The sequence below is a fragment of the Arachis stenosperma genome, chromosome 5 (assembly GCF_014773155.1).
Source record: "Arachis stenosperma cultivar V10309 chromosome 5, arast.V10309.gnm1.PFL2, whole genome shotgun sequence".
NCBI lineage: Eukaryota > Viridiplantae > Streptophyta > Magnoliopsida > Fabales > Fabaceae > Arachis > Arachis stenosperma.
Genome location: NC_080381.1, coordinates 101985601 through 102003381, shown reverse-complemented (window position 1 = coordinate 102003381; position 17781 = coordinate 101985601).

Here is a 17781-nt window from a genome sequence, read left to right as displayed (position 1 = left end):
CCAATTGGCGCGCTCTCAACGGCGTTGGAAAGTAGACATCCTGGGCTTTCCAGCAATATATGATAGTCCATACTTTGCCCAAGATTTGATGGCCCAAACCGGCGTTCAAAGTCACCTCAAGAAATTCCAGCGTTAAACGCCGGAACTGGCACCTAATTGGGAGTTAAACGCCCAAACTGGCATAAAAGCTGGCGTTTAACTCCAAGAAGAGTCTCTACACGAAAATGCTTCATTGCTCAGCCCAAGCACACACCAAGTGGGCCCGGAAGTGGATTTTTATGTCATTTACTCATCTCTGTACACCCTAGGCTACTAGTTCTCTATATATAGGACCTTTTACTATTGTATTTTTCATCTTTGGATTGTTTTTGATCATTTGATCATCTTTGGACATCTAGTTCTTAGATCATTGGGAGGCTGGCCATTCGGCCATGCCTAGACTTTGTTCTTATGTATTTTCAACGGTGGAGTTTCTACACACCATAGATTAAGGTGTGGAGCTCTGCTGTACCTCGAGTATTAATGCAATTACTATTGTTCTTCTATTCAATTCCGCTTGTTCTTTGTCCAAGATATCACTTGTTCTTCAACTTGATGAAGATGATGATTGACACTCATCATCATTCTCACTCATGAACAAGGTGACTGACAACCACTTTTGTTCTACAAGCAACCAAGGCTCTAGTGAATATCTCTTGGATTCTTTAATCGGAATCTTCGTGGTATAGGCAGGACCTGATGGCGGCATTCAAGAGAATCCGGAAGGTCTAAACCTTGTCTGTGGTATTCTGAGTAGGATTCAATGACTGAATGACTGTGACGTGCTTCAAACTCCTGAGGGCGGGGCGTTAGTGACAGACGCAAAAGAATCAATGGATTCTATTCCGGCCTGATTGAGAACCGACAGATGAATTCCGCTATGACCGTGACAGGGCATATGCAATCGCTTTCAATGAGAGGATGGGAGGTAGCCACTGACAACGGTGAAACCCTACACGAGCTTGCCATGGAAAGGAGTAAGAAGGATTGGATGAAGGCAGTAGGAAAGCAGAGAGACGGAAGGGAAGGCATCTTCATACGCTTGTCTGAAGCTCTTACACCAATGATATACATAAGTATCTCTATCTTTATCTTTATGCTTTATTCGCTTATCACTATACCCATTTGAGTCTGCCTGACTGAGATTTACAAGATGACCATAGCTTGCTTCATACCACCAATCTCCGTGGGATCGACCCTTACTCGCGTAAGGTTTATTACTTGGACGACCCAGTGCACTTGCTGGTTAGTTGTGCGAAGTTGTGTTTATGCCATGGTATTGAGCACCAAGTCTTTGGAGCCATTACTAGGGATTGTTTATGTTTGGAAAAGTATTGATCACAATTTCGCGCACCAAAAGGCAACATACTTGAAATGTTGAATCAAATCATTAATTGATAGCAAGTATTTTTGAAAATGGAAAGAAATTGATTTTGAAAAAGATTTGATTGAAAAGATTTGATTTGAAAAAGATCTGATTTTGAAAAATTTTGAAAACTTGAAAAAAATTTGAATTGAAAACAGAATCTTCCCTCTTGTGCCATCCTGGCGTTAAACGCCCAGAATGGTATACATTCTGGCGTTTAACGCCCAAAACACTACCCTTTTGGGCGTTAAACGCCCAACCAGGCACCCTGGCTGGCGTTTAAACGCCAGTTTGCCTTCTTCACTGGGTGTTTTGAACGCCCAGCTTTTTCTGTGTAATTCCTCTGCTGTATGTTCTTAATCTTTAATTCTCTGTATTATTGACTTGAAAAGACATAAATTAAAAATATTTTTGGATTTTTAATAATGAGGAATAATCAAAATGCAACTAAAATCAAATAACAATGCATGCAAGACACCAAACTTAGCAGTTTGTATACTACTGACAATAACAAAATGAGAATGCATATGACAAATAACAAAACACTCAAGTCAAGAGAATTCAAAGATCAGAGCAAGGAAATCATCAAGAACAACTTGAAGATTAATGAAGACACATGCATGAATTCGAAAAATGCAAGAAGAACAGAAACATGCAATTGACACCAAACTTAAAATGAGACACTAGACTCAAACAAGAAATATACAATATTTTTAGTTTTTATGATTTTGTAATTTTTTTGGATTTTTCGAAAATTAAGTGGAAAAGAAAGTAAAGATATCAAAATTCTTAATGAGAATTCCAGGAATCATGCAATGTTAGTCTAAAGCTTCAGTCTAAAGGAATTAGACATGGCTAGCCAAGCTTCAGCAGGACATTACATTCAAGAGCTAAATTGATGAGAATCAATCAGCTTTGGTGATGATAAGAACATTACCTTGAAACACTAGAATTCATTCTTAAGAATTCTGAAAATTACCTAATCTAAGCAACAAGATGAACCGTCAGTTGTCCATACTCGAAACAATCCCCAGCAACGGCGCCAAAAACTTGGTGCACGAAATTGTGATCCATTCTTTTCACAACTCAAACAGTCCCCGGTAATAGCTCCAAAAACTTGGTGTTCAATACCATGGCATAAACACAACTTCGCACAACTAACCAGCAAGTGCACTGGGTCGTCCAAGTAATAAACCTTACGCGAGTAAGGGTCGATCCCACGGAGATTGTTGGTATGAAGCAAGCTATGGTCACCTTGTAAATCTTAGTCAGGCAGATTCAAATGGTTATAGATGATATATGAATAAAGTATAAAGATAGAGATACTTATGTAATTCATTGGTGAGAATTTCAGATAAGCGAATGGAGATGCTTTGTCCCTTCCGTCTCTCTGCTTTCCTACTGTCTTCATCCAATCCTTCTTACTCCTTTCCATAGCAAGCTGTATGTTGGGCATCACCATTGTCAGTGGCTACAGTCCCGTCCTCTCAGTGAAAATGTTCAACGCACCCTGTCACGGCACGGCTAATCATCTGTCGGTTCTCAATCAGGTTGGAATAGAATCCGTTGATTCTTTTGCGTCTGTCACTAACGCCCAGCCTTCAGGAGTTTGAAGCTCGTCACAGTCATTCAATTATTGAATCCTACCCAGAATACCACAGACAAGGTTTAGACCTTCCGAATTCTCTTGACTGCCGCTATCAATTCTAGCTTATACCACGAAGATTCCGATTAAGGAATCCAAGAGATAAACATTCAAGCCTTGTTTGCTTGTAGAACGGGAGTGGTTGTCAGGCACGCGTTCATGAGTGAGAATGATGATGAGCGTCACATAATCATCACATTCATCAAGTTCTTGAGTGCGAATGAATATCTTGGAATAAGAACAAGCTGAATTGAATAGTAGAACAATAGTAATTGCATTAATACTCGAGGTACAGCAGAGCTCCACACCTTAATCTATGGTGTGTAGAAACTCCACCGTTGAAAATACATAAGAACAAAAGTGATCATTGGCTTCGGCCCCAGAGAGAGAACCAGAAAAACCAAGATCTGATCTAAGAACTAGATGTCCGAAGATGAAAATACAATAGTAAAAGGTCATATTTGTAGAGAACTAGTAGCCTAGGGTTTACAGAAATGAGTAAATGACAGAAAAATCCACTTCCAGGCCCACTTGGTGTGTTCTTGGGCTGAGCATTGAAGCATTTTCGTGTAGAGACTTTTCTTGGAGTTAAACGCCAGTTTTTATGCCAGTTTGGGCGTTTAACTCCCATTCTTGTGCCAGTTCCGGCGTTTAACACTAGGCAGTTTTGAGCTGATTTGGAACACCGGTTTGGGCCATCAAATCTCGGACAAAGTATGAACTATTATACATTGCTTGAAAGCCTAGGATGTTTACTTTCCAACGCCATTGAGAACGCGCCAATTGGGCTTCTGTAGCTCCAGAAAATCTACTTCGAGTGCAGGGAGGTCTGAATCCAACAGCATCTGCAGTCCTTTTCAGTCTCTGAATCAGATTTTTGCTCAGGTCCCTCAATTTCAGCCAGAAAATACCTGAAATCATAGACAAACACACAAACTCATAGTAAAGTCCAAAAAAGTGAATTTTAACTAAAAACTAATAAAAATATACTAAAAACTAACTAAAACATACTAAAAATATACTAAAAACAATGCCAAAAAGTGTATAAATTATCCGCTCATCACTCACCGTAAACGTTCTAATAATTGAAGATTCTTGGCTCACAAGTCAAGCTAAGCAAGAGATCTAAGGAAGAACATCAAGAAAATACATGTTCATGCATGTTTCCTTGAAAACAGAATTCAAAGGGGAAAGGAACATCCATATCACCTTTTTTTGTAAGGTGGGTGGGATATAACACCCCGATTCTCCACATAGTTATTCTCAGAAATTCTGTGATGAGAAATTCAATAAATATCTGAGAATCACCTCATCATAAAATAATAAGGCGGATTTAGGCTTGGTAAGTGAAAAGAATAGGTATACCGTGAAAGATAAAAGGGTGTCCTAATCCAAAAACTGTACCAATAACTATGAATTTGACTGACGAGTTAAATTCATCAATGGAATCTTTACTACTAGATATTCTTAACAATTTTAGCTTAGCCAAATATTCTAAATTTGATTCAGATTCGGGATATTCTCTGCTGTTGATTTCTCAATTGCTGGTTGTTTAAACCGATACGGTTTGAAAACAGTAATCTTACAGTTTAATTATTGAATCGTTTCCTTTCTCCTCTTTGGCAATTTGGCCAAACCTTTAATATAAATCCATGAAGCCACTAGAAATATTATCTAGAAGAAAAATAAAAAACCGAATTACTTAGCCTAATTAAAATCTAACCGAACTTAAACCGAACCAAATTTTCCTTGACCAAACTACTCTCTCTAGATTAGCCACATAATCACAATTAAACCACACTCTCTCTCTTCTCTTTTGCTTGGCTGAACCTCCTCCATATATTAGCCAAAGGTGATGAATCATAGGAAGTAATTAATGATGGAACACATGCACTTAGACAAGTGTCTTCCCTTGATTGTTGTTACCGAACCAGACCACTTTTTAATCATCCAGCCTTTTATCATCAGATCATTCTTTATATAAGTCATGTTAAGTATTCAGTGTGAACAAAAAAAAGAAGAAGAGATGAGATGGGAATTGGGGGAAAAGAGGAGTCCAAGAGTGAGAGTGACCGAAGAAGAGAAATAAGTTCTTCCAATCTTCACCACATCCACATGATTTCTCAAGCCTCTAGCTACACACCTTCATGGAGATGATCAAGCTAAGCAAGGAAAGCAAGACAAAGTGAAGGAAAAACTGGCCAAAGTTTGAAGTAAAGTTGACCGAAGGAGTTAGGGAAAGCTAGAACTGATTTCTTGAGCAAGGATGAATTCCATCGAGGTAGGGTTAGATTAGGGTAATTGTATGTTTATATTTATGTGAATGATGTTTGTTGATGATGAAATGAGTAATTGCTGCTAGCTATGATGTTAGTTTGTGTTTAACAATAATGAAGATGATTAAGAGATGAAAAGAAGCTTAGGAAACCAAAATGGTTAGTCAGAACCAAAGCCAAATTCTGCGAACATAAGCAGCGACTTGCGCGAATTTCTGGGAAAATTCTAGCCACTCAAAAATTCTATAATAATTCCCTAGTAATTTTTTATGAGATTAGATCATCCTCTCAAGATTTCAGAATTTTCTGATGAGTAGGTTAGAAGATAAAAAATGTTTGAAAGTAAATTGTTTCTGTTGAAAAGTCTGTTTTTGAATTAATCCAATAGTAAATTTTAACCTACACAACTTTTGATTCTGATGGGTTTTGGGTTGAAACCAAAGATAGTCGAAAGATTGGCATGTTAATAACAGTGTGTCCAAATTTCGGGGTATTCCCATTATTATAGAATTAAATACGCAATTTACAATGTGGAAGGTTCACTATTTTATTAACATGCAATTTTTGAAACTCGTTGATAATTCCAGTAACTTGTTTGAGTTACTGGTATTGATATTAAACTCCAAATTGAGTGCAGCTAGTTTTGATAGAACTGTTTTGATGTATATTTTGTTCCCTCGAAAGTTCAAAATTTTAAAAGCTATCGATTAGAGGTTATAGGCTTTAACATTTTATTGCTCATTAAAGGCTAAACAGGATTTACAAACTTAGAGTAGTAAATTCCTTGATGGATATCTCCTAAGGCAGAAAAGTTTTTGTGATGAAACCAAAACCAAATGAAATCCTATGGTGTCTTATTCATTCAGTGAAAATTTCAGAGCCATGGCTATTCTAGAAAATTAGTTATGTGCTTTGGAAGTTAACCGGTTCACTGGTTAACCAAATAGAAACCCCTCAAAATAGAATAGGAATAAATTTTGTTCTGAAAATGATAATGCTCTGAAACTTAAACCAAATGAAACTTAAGTTAAATACAAATGCGTGGACATAAAGTTTGCACAAATCTGAGTTCGTTTGTTATATTAATTATTAAATAGAAGATTGGTCGCCAAGAAGGCATTAGTCTAGACAAGTTGGGAAAATGAGTAAGAATGTAAGTTGTCCATAGGAAGACTTAAATTTAAAAGGGGATGCAGAGATATGTTTAGTAATATGGTGATGCGGAGGTATGCTTAGTTATTTGGTGATGCAAAGGTATGTGTATTTATAAGGTGATGCGGAGGTGATGAGCGGATAATTTGTATGCTTTTTGGCATTGTTTTTAGTATGTTTTTAGTATCTTTTAGTTAGTTTTTAGTATATTTTTATTAGTTTTTAATTAAAATTTACTTTTCTGGACTTTACTATGAGTTTGTGTGTTTTTCTGTGATTTCAGGTATTTTCTGACTGAAATTGAGGGTCCTGAGCAAAAATCTGATCCAGAGACTGAAAAGGACTGCAGATGCTGTTAGATTCTGACCTCCCTGCACTCGAAGTGGATTTTCTGGAGCTACAGAAGCCCAATTGGCGCGCTCTCAACGGCATTGGAAAGTAGACATCTTGGGCTTTCCAGCAATATATAATAGTCCATACTTTGCCCAAGATTCGATGGCCCAAACCGGCGCTCAAAGTCACCTACAGAAATTCTAGCGTTAAACGCCGGAACTGGCATAAAATTTGGAGTTAAACGCCCAAACTGGCATGAAAGCTGGCGTTTAACTCCAGAAAAGGTCTCTACACGAAATTCCTTCATTGCTCAGCCCAAGCACACACCAAGTGGGCCCGGAAGTGGATTTTTATGTCATTTACTCATTTCTGTAAACCTTAGGACACTAGTTTACTATTAATAGGATCTTTTGACATTGTATCCGGACCTTATGACCTCATAACATTTTAGACGTTTCATTGTGTACTTTCCACAGCATGAGCCTCTAAACCCCATGGTTGGGGGTGAGGAGCTCTGCTGTGTCTTGATGGATTAATGCAATTACTACTGTTTCTCATTCAATCATGCTTGCTTCCATTCTAAGATAATACTTGTTCTTAATCCGGATGAATGTGATGATCAGTGACAATCATCATCATTCTCAACCATGAACGTGTGACTGACAACCACCTCCGTTCTACCTTAGATTAAGTAGTTATCTCTTGGATTCTTTAATCGGAATCTTCGTGGTATAAGCTAGAACTGATGGCGGCATTCAAGAGAATCCGGAAGGTCTAAACCTTGTCTGTGGTATTCTGAGTAGGATTCAATGATTGAATGACTGTGACATGCTTCAATCTCCTGAAGGCGGGGCGTTAGTGACAGACGCAAAAGGATCACTGGATTCTATTCCGGCCTGATTGAGAACCGACAGATGAATTCCGCTATGCTGTGACAGAGCATATGCAATCGCTTTCACTGAGAGGATGGGAGGTAGCCACTGACAACGGTGAAACCCTACACACAGCTTGCCATGGAAGGAGACCTGCGTGTTTGAAGAAGAAGATAGTAGGAAAGCAGAGATTCAGAAGATGGAGCATCTCCAAACCTCAACCTATTCTCCATTACTGCAAAACAAGTACCTTTTTCATGTTCTTTAGCTCTTTACAATCAATCCTGATAATTCCTGATATCCTGACTAAGATTTATAAGATAACCATAGCTTGCTTCAAGCCGACAATCTCCGTGGGATCGACCCTTGCTCACGCAAGGTATTACTTGGACGACCCAGTGCACTTGCTGGTTAGTTGTGCAGGATTGCAAAAGTGTTATTGCAATTTCGTGCACCAAGTTTTTGGCGCCGTTGCCGGGGATTGTTCGAGTTTGGACAACTGACGGCTTATCTTGTTGCTTAGATTAGGACTGTTTTATTTTTGTTGGTTTAGAGTCTTTTAGTTGGGTCTAGTTTCATATTTTAAGTTTGGTGTCAATTGCATGCTTTTGTTTTTCTTTTAATTTTCGAATTTTGCATGTTCTTAGTCCCTTTTTGATTTATAAAAATTCTAAGTTTGGTGTCCTCTTTGTGTTTCCCTTAAAAATTTTCGAAAACTGTGTGTTTGATTTTCTAAAAATTTTAAGTTTGGTGTCTTTTTGTGTTTTTCTCCTTCCTCTTTTTAAAAATCAAATCTTTTTCATAAAAATTTTTCAATCATATCTTTGTAATTGCTGTTTTCAAAATCTTTTTTTTACTAATTGATTCAGTTCTCAATTGACTTTGATCTTATTCTCTTTTGATTTTCGAATTTTCATTTTAATTTTCCTTTATTTTATTTTAATTTTATATTTTTCGGTTATTCCAAAAAAAAATAAATAAAAATAAAAATAAACAAAATTTATCTCTTTGCAATCATCATCATTTCCCTTTTGTCCATTATGGACTTAAGTGGAATTAATCAGTCCAAGAGGACTCTGGGGTCATATGCTAACCCCATTACAGCTGCATATAGGAGTAGCATCTGTACACCTCCCATCAAAGCAAGCAGCTTTGAGCTAAACCCTCAACTCATTATCATAGTGCAGCAAAATTGCCAGTATTCCGGTCTTCCACAGGAAGAACCTACTGAGTTTCTGGCACAATTTTTACAAATTGCTGACACAGTACATGATAAAGAGGTAGATCAGGATGTCTATAGACTATTACTGTTTCCATTTGCTGTAAAGGATCAAGCTAAAAGGTGGTTGAACAACCAACCTACAGCAAGCATAAAGACATGAAAACAGCTATCAGACAAATTCCTGAATCATTTTTACCCTCCAAAGAGGATGACACAGCTAAGGCTGGACATCCAAGGCTTTAAACAAGAGGATAATGAATCCCTTTATAATGCCTGGGAGAGGTATAGAGGTATGCTAAGGAAATGTCCCTCTGAAATGTTTTCAGAGTGGGTCCAGTTAGACATTTTCTACTATGGGCTTACAGAAAAAGCTCAGATGTCTTTAGACCACTCAGCTGGTGGATCTATACACATGAGGAAGACAATTGAAGAAGCTCAAGAGCTTATAGACACTGTTGCTAGAAACCAATACTTGTATTCTAGCAATGAGTTCGTTCCAAAGGAGGAAGTCATGGCATTAGTCACTGATCCTAATCCTCAAGAACAGATGAATGAGCTTAATCAACAATTGCTCCTGATGACAGAACAGTTAGCAGAATTTAAAGAGATGCTCCATGAAACTAAAGTTGCTAATAAGAGCATAGAACTACAGTTGAATCAAGCAAAACAGCAAATATCTAAACAAATAACAGAGGAGTGTCAAGCAGTTCAATTGAGGAGTGGAAAGACCTTGAATAACACTGTTCAAAAGAGTAAAAAGCCAAACAAGGAACAAGTGACAGAGGACAACCAAACCTCTGTTCAAAATCCCTCTGAGGACAGTAAGAGCCCAGAGAGGAATATTGGCGTTCAAACGCCAGAAAGGGAAGGAAAGCTGGCGTTAAACGCCCATTCCTTGCCCAGTTCTGGCGTTCAAACGCCAGAAAAGGGGGAAAAGTTGGCGTTAAACGCCCATTTTCCACCCAATCCTGGCGTCTAAACGCCAAGGGAAAATCAGACACCTGAGAGTGCTGACAGTAATCCCTCTAACAAGGCTTCTTCAACCACTTCTGTAAGGAATAAACCTGCAGCATCTAAGGTTGAAGAATATCAAGCCAAGATGCCTTATCCTCAGAAACTCCACAAAGCAGAACAGGATAAGCAATTTGCCCGCTTTGCAGACTATTTAAGGACTCTTGAAATAAAGATTCCGTTTGCAGAAGCACTTGAGCAAATACCTTCTTATGCTAAGTTCATGAAGGAAATCTTAAGTCATAAGAAGGATTGGAGAGAAACTGAAAAAGTATTTCTCACTGAAGAATGCAGTGCAGTCATTCTGAAAAGCTTACCAGAAAAGCTTCAAGATCCTGGAAGCTTTCTGATACCATGCACATTAGAAGGCACTTGCACCAAGATAGCTTTATGTGATCTTGGAGCAAGCATCAATCTAATACCTGCATCCACTATCAGAAAGCTTGGGTTGATTGGAGAAGTCAAACCAACCAGGATATGCCTCCAACTTGCTGATGGCTCCATTAAACACCCATCAGGCATAATAGAGGACATGATTGTCAAAGTTGGGCCATTTGCCTTTCCAACTGACTTTGTGGTGCTGGAAATGGAGGAGCACAAGAGTGCAACTCTCATTCTAGGAAGACCTTTCCTAGCAACTGGACGAACTCTCATTGATGTACAAAAGGGGGAAGTAACCTTGAGAGTCAATGAGGATGAGTTCAAGTTGAATGCTGTAAAAGCTATGCAGCATCCAGACACACCAAATGACTGCATGGGCGCTGACATTATTGACTCTCTGGTAGAAGAGATCAATATGGCTGAAAGCCTAGAATCAGAGCTTGAGGACATCTTCAAAGATGCTCAAACTGATCAGGAAGAGCCAGAGGAGGCAAAGGAATTTTCGAAAATTCCTCAGGAGGAGGATAAGCCTCCTAAGCCTGAACTCAAACCACTACCATCATCCCTGAAATATGCATTTCTGGGAGAGGGTGACACTTTTCCAGTGATTATAAGCTCTGCTTTAAATCCACAGGAAGAGGAAGCACTGATTAAAGTGCTAAGGACACACAAGACAGCTCTTGGGTGGTCCATAAGTGATCTCAAGGGCATTAGTCCAGCTAGATGCATGCACAAAATCTTGTTGGAGGATAATGCCAAACCAGTGGTTCAACCACAGAGGAGGCTAAATCCTGCCATGAAGGAGGTGGTGCAGAAAGAGGTCACTAAATTACTAGAGGCTGGGATTATTTATCCTATTTCTGATAGCCCCTGGGTGAGCCCTGTCCAAGTTGTTCCCAAAAAGGGAGGCATGACAGTGGTTCATAATGAAAAAAATGAACTGGTTCCTACAAGAACAGTCACAGGGTGGCGCATGTGTATTGACTACAGAAGGCTCAATACAGCCACCAGAAAGGATCATTTTCCTTTACCATTCATAGACCAAATGCTAGAAAGACTAGCTGGTCATGATTATTACTGCTTTTTGGATGGCTATTCAGGCTACAACCAAATTGCAGTAGATCCTCAGGACCAAGAAAAGACAGCATTCACTTGCCCTTTTGGCGTGTTTGCCTACAGAAGGATGCCTTTTGGTCTGTGCAATGCACCTGCAACCTTTCAGAGGTGCATGCTCTCTATCTTCTCAGATATGGTAGAGAAATTCCTGGAAGTCTTCATGGACGACTTCTCAGTATATGGAGACTCATTCAGCTCCTGTCTTAACCACCTATCACTTGTCCTGAAAAGATGCCAAGAGACTAACCTAGTTTTAAACTGGGAGAAATGTCACTTTATGGTGACTGAAGGAATTGTCCTTGGGCACAAAATTTCAAGCAGGGGAATAGAGGTGGATAAGGCAAAGGTAGAGGTAATTGAAAAATTACCACCACCTGCCAATGTTAAGGCAATCAGAAGCTTTCTGGGGCATGCAGGATTCTATAGAAGGTTTATCAAGGATTTTTCGAAAATTGCTAAACCTTTGAGTAACCTGTTAGCTGCTGACACGCCATTTGTGTTTAACACACAGTGTTTGCAGGCATTTGAGACCCTGAAAGCTAAGCTGGTCACAGCACCAGTCATCTCTGCACCAGATTGGGCATTACCATTTGAATTAATGTGTGATGCCAGTGATCATGCCATTGGTGCAGTGTTGGGACAAAGGCATAACAAACTTCTGCATGTCATTTATTATGCTAGCCATGTTCTAAATGATGCACAGAAGAATTACACAACCACAGAAAAAGAGTTGCTTGCAGTGGTCTATGCCATTGACAAGTTTAGATCCTACTTAGTGGGATCAAAGGTGATTGTGTACACTGACCATGCTGCTCTTAAATACTTACTCACAAAGCAGGATTCAAACCCAGGCTTATAAGATGGGTGTTGCTTCTGCAAGAGTTTGATATAGAAATAAGAGACAGAAAAGGGACAGAGAACCAAGTGGCTGATCATCTGTCCCGGATAGACCCAGTAGCTGGGACGTCCCTCCCTTCTACTGAGATCTCTGAGACTTTCCCAGATGAGCAACTCTTTGCCATTCAGGAAGCTCCATGGTTTGCAGATATTGCAAACTATAAAGCTGTGAGGTTCATACCCAAAGAGTACAGTTATATGCAGAGAAAGAAACTAATTTCAGATGCCAAGTACTACCTTTGGGATGAACCATATCTCTTTAAGAGATGTGCTGACGGAGTGATCCGCAGGTGTGTACCCAGAGAAGAAGCACAAAGGATCCTATGGCACTGCCATGGATCACAGTATGGGGGACATTTTGGAAGTGAGCGAACAGCCACTAAAGTTCTCCAGTGCGACTTCTACTGGCCTACTCTCTATAAAGATTCCCGAGAGTTTGTGCGTAACTGTGACAGTTGCCAAAGAGCTGGTAACCTGCCTCACGGATATGCCATGCCTCAACAAGGGATATTAGAGATAGAATTGTTTGATGTATGGGGAATTGACTTCATGGGACCATTCCCACCATCATACTCAAACACTTATATTCTGGTGGCAGTGGACTATGTATCTAAGTGGGTAGAAGCAATTGCTACACCCACTAATGATACCAAAACCGTACTGAAATTCCTCCAGAAAAACATTTTCAGCAGGTTTGGCGTTCCCAGAGTGCTAATCAGTGATGGGGGCACTCATTTCTGCAATAAACAGCTATACTCTGCTATGGTTAGATATGGAATCAGCCATAAGGTGGCAACTCCGTATCATCCACAGACAAATGGGCAAGCTGAAGTCTCTAACAGAGAGCTAAAAAGAATCCTAGAACGGACTGTGATAGCCCGAAGAAAGGATTGGGCAAAGAGCTTGGATGATGCTCTGTGGGCATACAGAACAGCATTCAAGACTCCTATAGGAACCTCTCCATACCAATTGGTGTATGGGAAGGCCTGTCATTTGCCTGTGGAACTGGAACACAAAGCCTACTGGGCAACCAGATTCCTAAACATGGATGCACAGTTAGCTGGTGAAAAAAGATTGCTCCAGCTAAATGAGCTAGAGGAGTTCAGACTCAATGCCTTTGAAAATGCAAAAATTTATAAGGAAAAGGCAAAGAAATGGCATGACAAGAAGTTGTCAACCAGAGTCTTTGAGCCAGGACAAAAAGTTCTGCTCTTCAACTCAAGGCTCAAACTGTTTCCAGGAAAACTCAAATCCCGGTGGAGGGGTCCGTATGTGATTACAGGAGTCTCACCATATGGATATGTTGAGCTTCAGGATACTGATTCTGACAGAAAGTTCATTGTAAATGGACAGAGAATCAAGCACTATCTTGAAGGAAATTTTGAGCAGGAATGCTCAAAACTGAGGCTTGAGTGATTCTCAGTAAAAGTCCAGCTAAAGACAGTAAAGAAGCGCTTGCTGGGAGGCAACCCAGTCATTAGAAAGTTGTATGAATTGTTCTTACAGAGGCAAGTATCAAAAATGAAGGAATTCACAGAGTTACAGAAGGATTCAGCTCAAAAAGCAGAGAAAATGAGCTTATTGGCGAAAAAACGCCAATAAGGGGCATTTTGGGCGTTAAACGCCAGAATGGGCACCATTCTGGGCGTTTAACGCCCGTAATGGTACCATTTTGGGCGTTAAACGCCAGAATGGGCACCATTCTGGGCGTTTAACGCCAGGTGTGCAGCATCCTGGGCGTTTTGGAAAAACGCCCAGTGATAAAGGATTTCTGGCGTTTAACGCCAGCCAGGGCACCTGGCTGGGCGTTAAACGCCCAAAAGGGGTAGCAAATGGGCGTTAAACGCCAGAATGGGTGCCATTCTGGGCGTTTAACGCCAGAAAGGTGGGGGGACCACATTTTTGTTTTCAACTCAAATTTTTTCAAACTTTCCTCTTTTTAAACATACTCTTCTACATAAATGCACTTCAACCTTTCATCATTCACTTTCAAATCTTCACAAATCAAAACCATTCTTCAAATCTATTTCAAATTAATCACAAATCTTCTTCAAAAACTCACCCTTTTCTCAATTTCTTTTCATATCTTCTCAAATCTCCTTTCAAATTTTTATTTTTTCGAAATCTCTTCTCCCCTCCCTTATAAATTCACGTTTGGAACCCCCTTTACCCACACCATTCGAATTTCCTCTTTCTCTCTCTCTCTTTCTTTTCTTTTGCTTGAGGACAAGCAAACCTCTAAGTTTGGTGTGCTTTTCCGTGATCACTAAGCCAAGATTCATCAATATCATGGCTCCTAAGGGAAAACAAACCAATTTAAGAGGCAAGAAAGAGAATAATCCAAAGAATCTTTGGAATCAAGAGAAGTTCTTAACTAAAGAACATGAAGACCATTATCACAAAATAATGGGTCTGAGGTCAGTGATCCCGGAAGTGAAATTTGATCTGAAAGAAGATGAATATCCGGGGATCCAAGAGCAAATTCGAAACAGAGGATGGGAAGTTCTAACCAATCCTGAGACAAAGGTTGGAAGGAACATGGTTCAGGAATTCTACTCAAATCTGTGGCTAACAGATAAGCAGAGAATGACTGGAACTGCTTACCATACCTATAGAACCATGGTCAGAGGGAAAGTTATATACTTCCATCTGGACAAAATAAGAGAAATCTTCAAGTTGCCTCAACTGCAAGATGATCCTGATTCCTTTAATAGGAGGATGGTGAGAGTAGATAAGGGGTTGGATCAAGTTCTAGAGGACATATGCCTCCCTGGAACTAAGTGGATAACCAATTCTAAGGGTGTCCCAAACCAACTCAAGAGGGGAGACCTCAAACCAATTGCAAGAGGTTGGCTAGACTTTATTGGGCGTTCCATATTACCCACTAACAACCGTTCTGAGGTCACCATCAAGAGAGCAGTGATGATTCATTGCATTATGCTTGGAAGAGAAGTGGAGGTGCATCATGTGATTGCTTGTGAGATCTACACAATTGCAAATAAGAATTCCACTGAAGCCAAATTGGCTTACCCAAGCTTGATCTCCTTGCTCTGTAAAGAGGCTGGGGTGAAGATGGGAATAGATGAGTTCATACCCATTGAGCATCCAATCACCAAAAAGTCAATGGAAGGACAAGTGTAAGACAACTCCATCAAGAGGAGGGCGCAGGAATTCCTCCCTGAATTCCCAAGAATTGACTACTGGTCCAGCCTAGAAGCATCTATCACCAAGTTGCAAGAGACTATAGAGCAACTGAAGGAAGAACAGCAGAATCATAACTGCATGCTCTGCAAATTGCTGAAGGAACAAGAGAAGCAGGGGCGTGAAATTCAAGAGATGAAACGCCAAAAGCTCTCCTCTCAAGCTGAGGGAGCATCCACTTCTCAAAATCAAGGTTGTTGAGTCCTAACTCTGTGAAAACCTCTATCATTAGGAGCCTATTTTTGCGTTTCTTTGTTTTCTATTTTTATTATTTTAGTCTCATCTTATATCTATATTTAAGTCTTGTTCTTAGTTCATAATTAATAAAATTTATGCCTTAAAGCTATGAATGTCCTATGAATCCATCACCTCTCTTAAAAGAAAAATGCTTTAATCACAAAAGAACAAGAAGTACAGGGTTTCGAAATTTATCTCTGAAACTAGTTGAATTAGCTTGATGTGGTGACAATACTTTTTGTTTTCTGAATGAATGCTTGAACAGTGCATATGTCTCTTGAATTTGTTGTTTTAAGAATGTTAAAATTGTTGGCTCTTGAAAGAATGAGGAGAAAGAGAACTGTTGTTGAGGATCTGAAAAATCATCAAATTGATTCTTGAAGCAAGAAAAAGCAGTGAAAAAAAAAGGGGAGAGAAAATTTTCGAAAAAAAAAAGAGAGAAAAAGAAAAAGAAAGAAATAAAGTTGTGAACCAAAGCAAAAAAAAAAAAAAAAAGAGTGTGCTTAAGAACCCTGGACACCTCTAATTGGGGACTTTAGCAAAGCTGAGTCACAATCTAAAAGGTTCACCCAATTATGTGTCTGTGGCATGTATGTATCCGGTGGTAATACTGGAAGACAGAGTGCTTTGGGCCACAGCCAAGACTCATATACTGGCTATGTTCAAGAATCAATATACTTAACTAGGAGAATCAATAACACTATCTGAGTTCTGAGTTCTTATAGATGCCAATCATTCTGAACTTCAAAGGATAGAGTGAGATGCCAAAACTGTTCGGAGGCAAAAAGCTACTAGTCCCGCTCATCTAATTGGAGCTATGTTTCTTTGATATTTTGGAGTCTATAGTATATTCTCTTCTTTTTATCCTATTTTGATTTTCAGTTGCTTGGAGACAAGCAACAATTTAAGTTTGGTGTTGTGATGAGCGGATAATTTGTATGCTTTTTGGCATTGTTTTTAGTATGTTTTTAGTATCTTTTAGTTAGTTTTTAGTATATTTTTATTAGTTTTTAATTAAAATTCACTTTTCTGGACTTTACTATGAGTTTCTGTGTTTTTCTGTGATTTCAGGTATTTTCTGACTGAAATTGAGGGTCCTGAGCAAAATCTGATCCAGAGACTGAAAAGGACTGCAGATGTTGTTGGATTCTGACCTCCCTGCACTCGAAGTGGATTTTCTGGAGCTACAGAAGCCCAATTGGCGCGCTCTCAACGGCATTGGAAAGTAGACATCCTGGGCTTTCCAGCAATATATAATAGCCCATACTTTGCCCAAGATTTGATGGCCCAAACCGGCGCTCAAAGTCACCTACAGAAATTCCAGCGTTAAACGCCGGAACTGGCATAAAATTTGGAGTTAAACGCCCAAACTGGCATGAAAGCTGGCGTTTAACTCCAGAAAAGGTCTCTACACGAAATTCCTTCATTGCTCAGCCCAAGCACACACCAAGTGGGCCCGGAAGTGGATTTTTATGTCATTTACTCATTTCTGTAAACCTTAGGACACTAGTTTACTATTAATAGGATCTTTTGACATTGTATCCGGACCTTATGACCTCATAACATTTTAGACGTTTCATTGTGTACTTTCCACAGCATGAGCCTCTAAACCCCATGGTTGGGGGTGAGGAGCTCTGCTGTGTCTTGATGGATTAATGCAATTACTACTGTTTCTCATTCAATCATGCTTGCTTCCATTCTAAGATAATACTTGTTCTTAATCCGGATGAATGTGATGATCAGTGACAATCATCATCATTCTCAACCATGAACGTGTGACTGACAACCACCTCCGTTCTACCTTAGATTAAGTAGTTATCTCTTGGATTCTTTAATCGGAATCTTCGTGGTATAAGCTAGAACTGATGGCGGCATTCAAGAGAATCCGGAAGGTCTAAACCTTGTCTGTGGTATTCTGAGTAGGATTCAATGATTGAATGACTGTGACGTGCTTCAATCTCCTGAAGGCGGGGCGTTAGTGACAGACGCAAAAGGATCACTGGATTCTATTCCGGCCTGATTGAGAACCGACA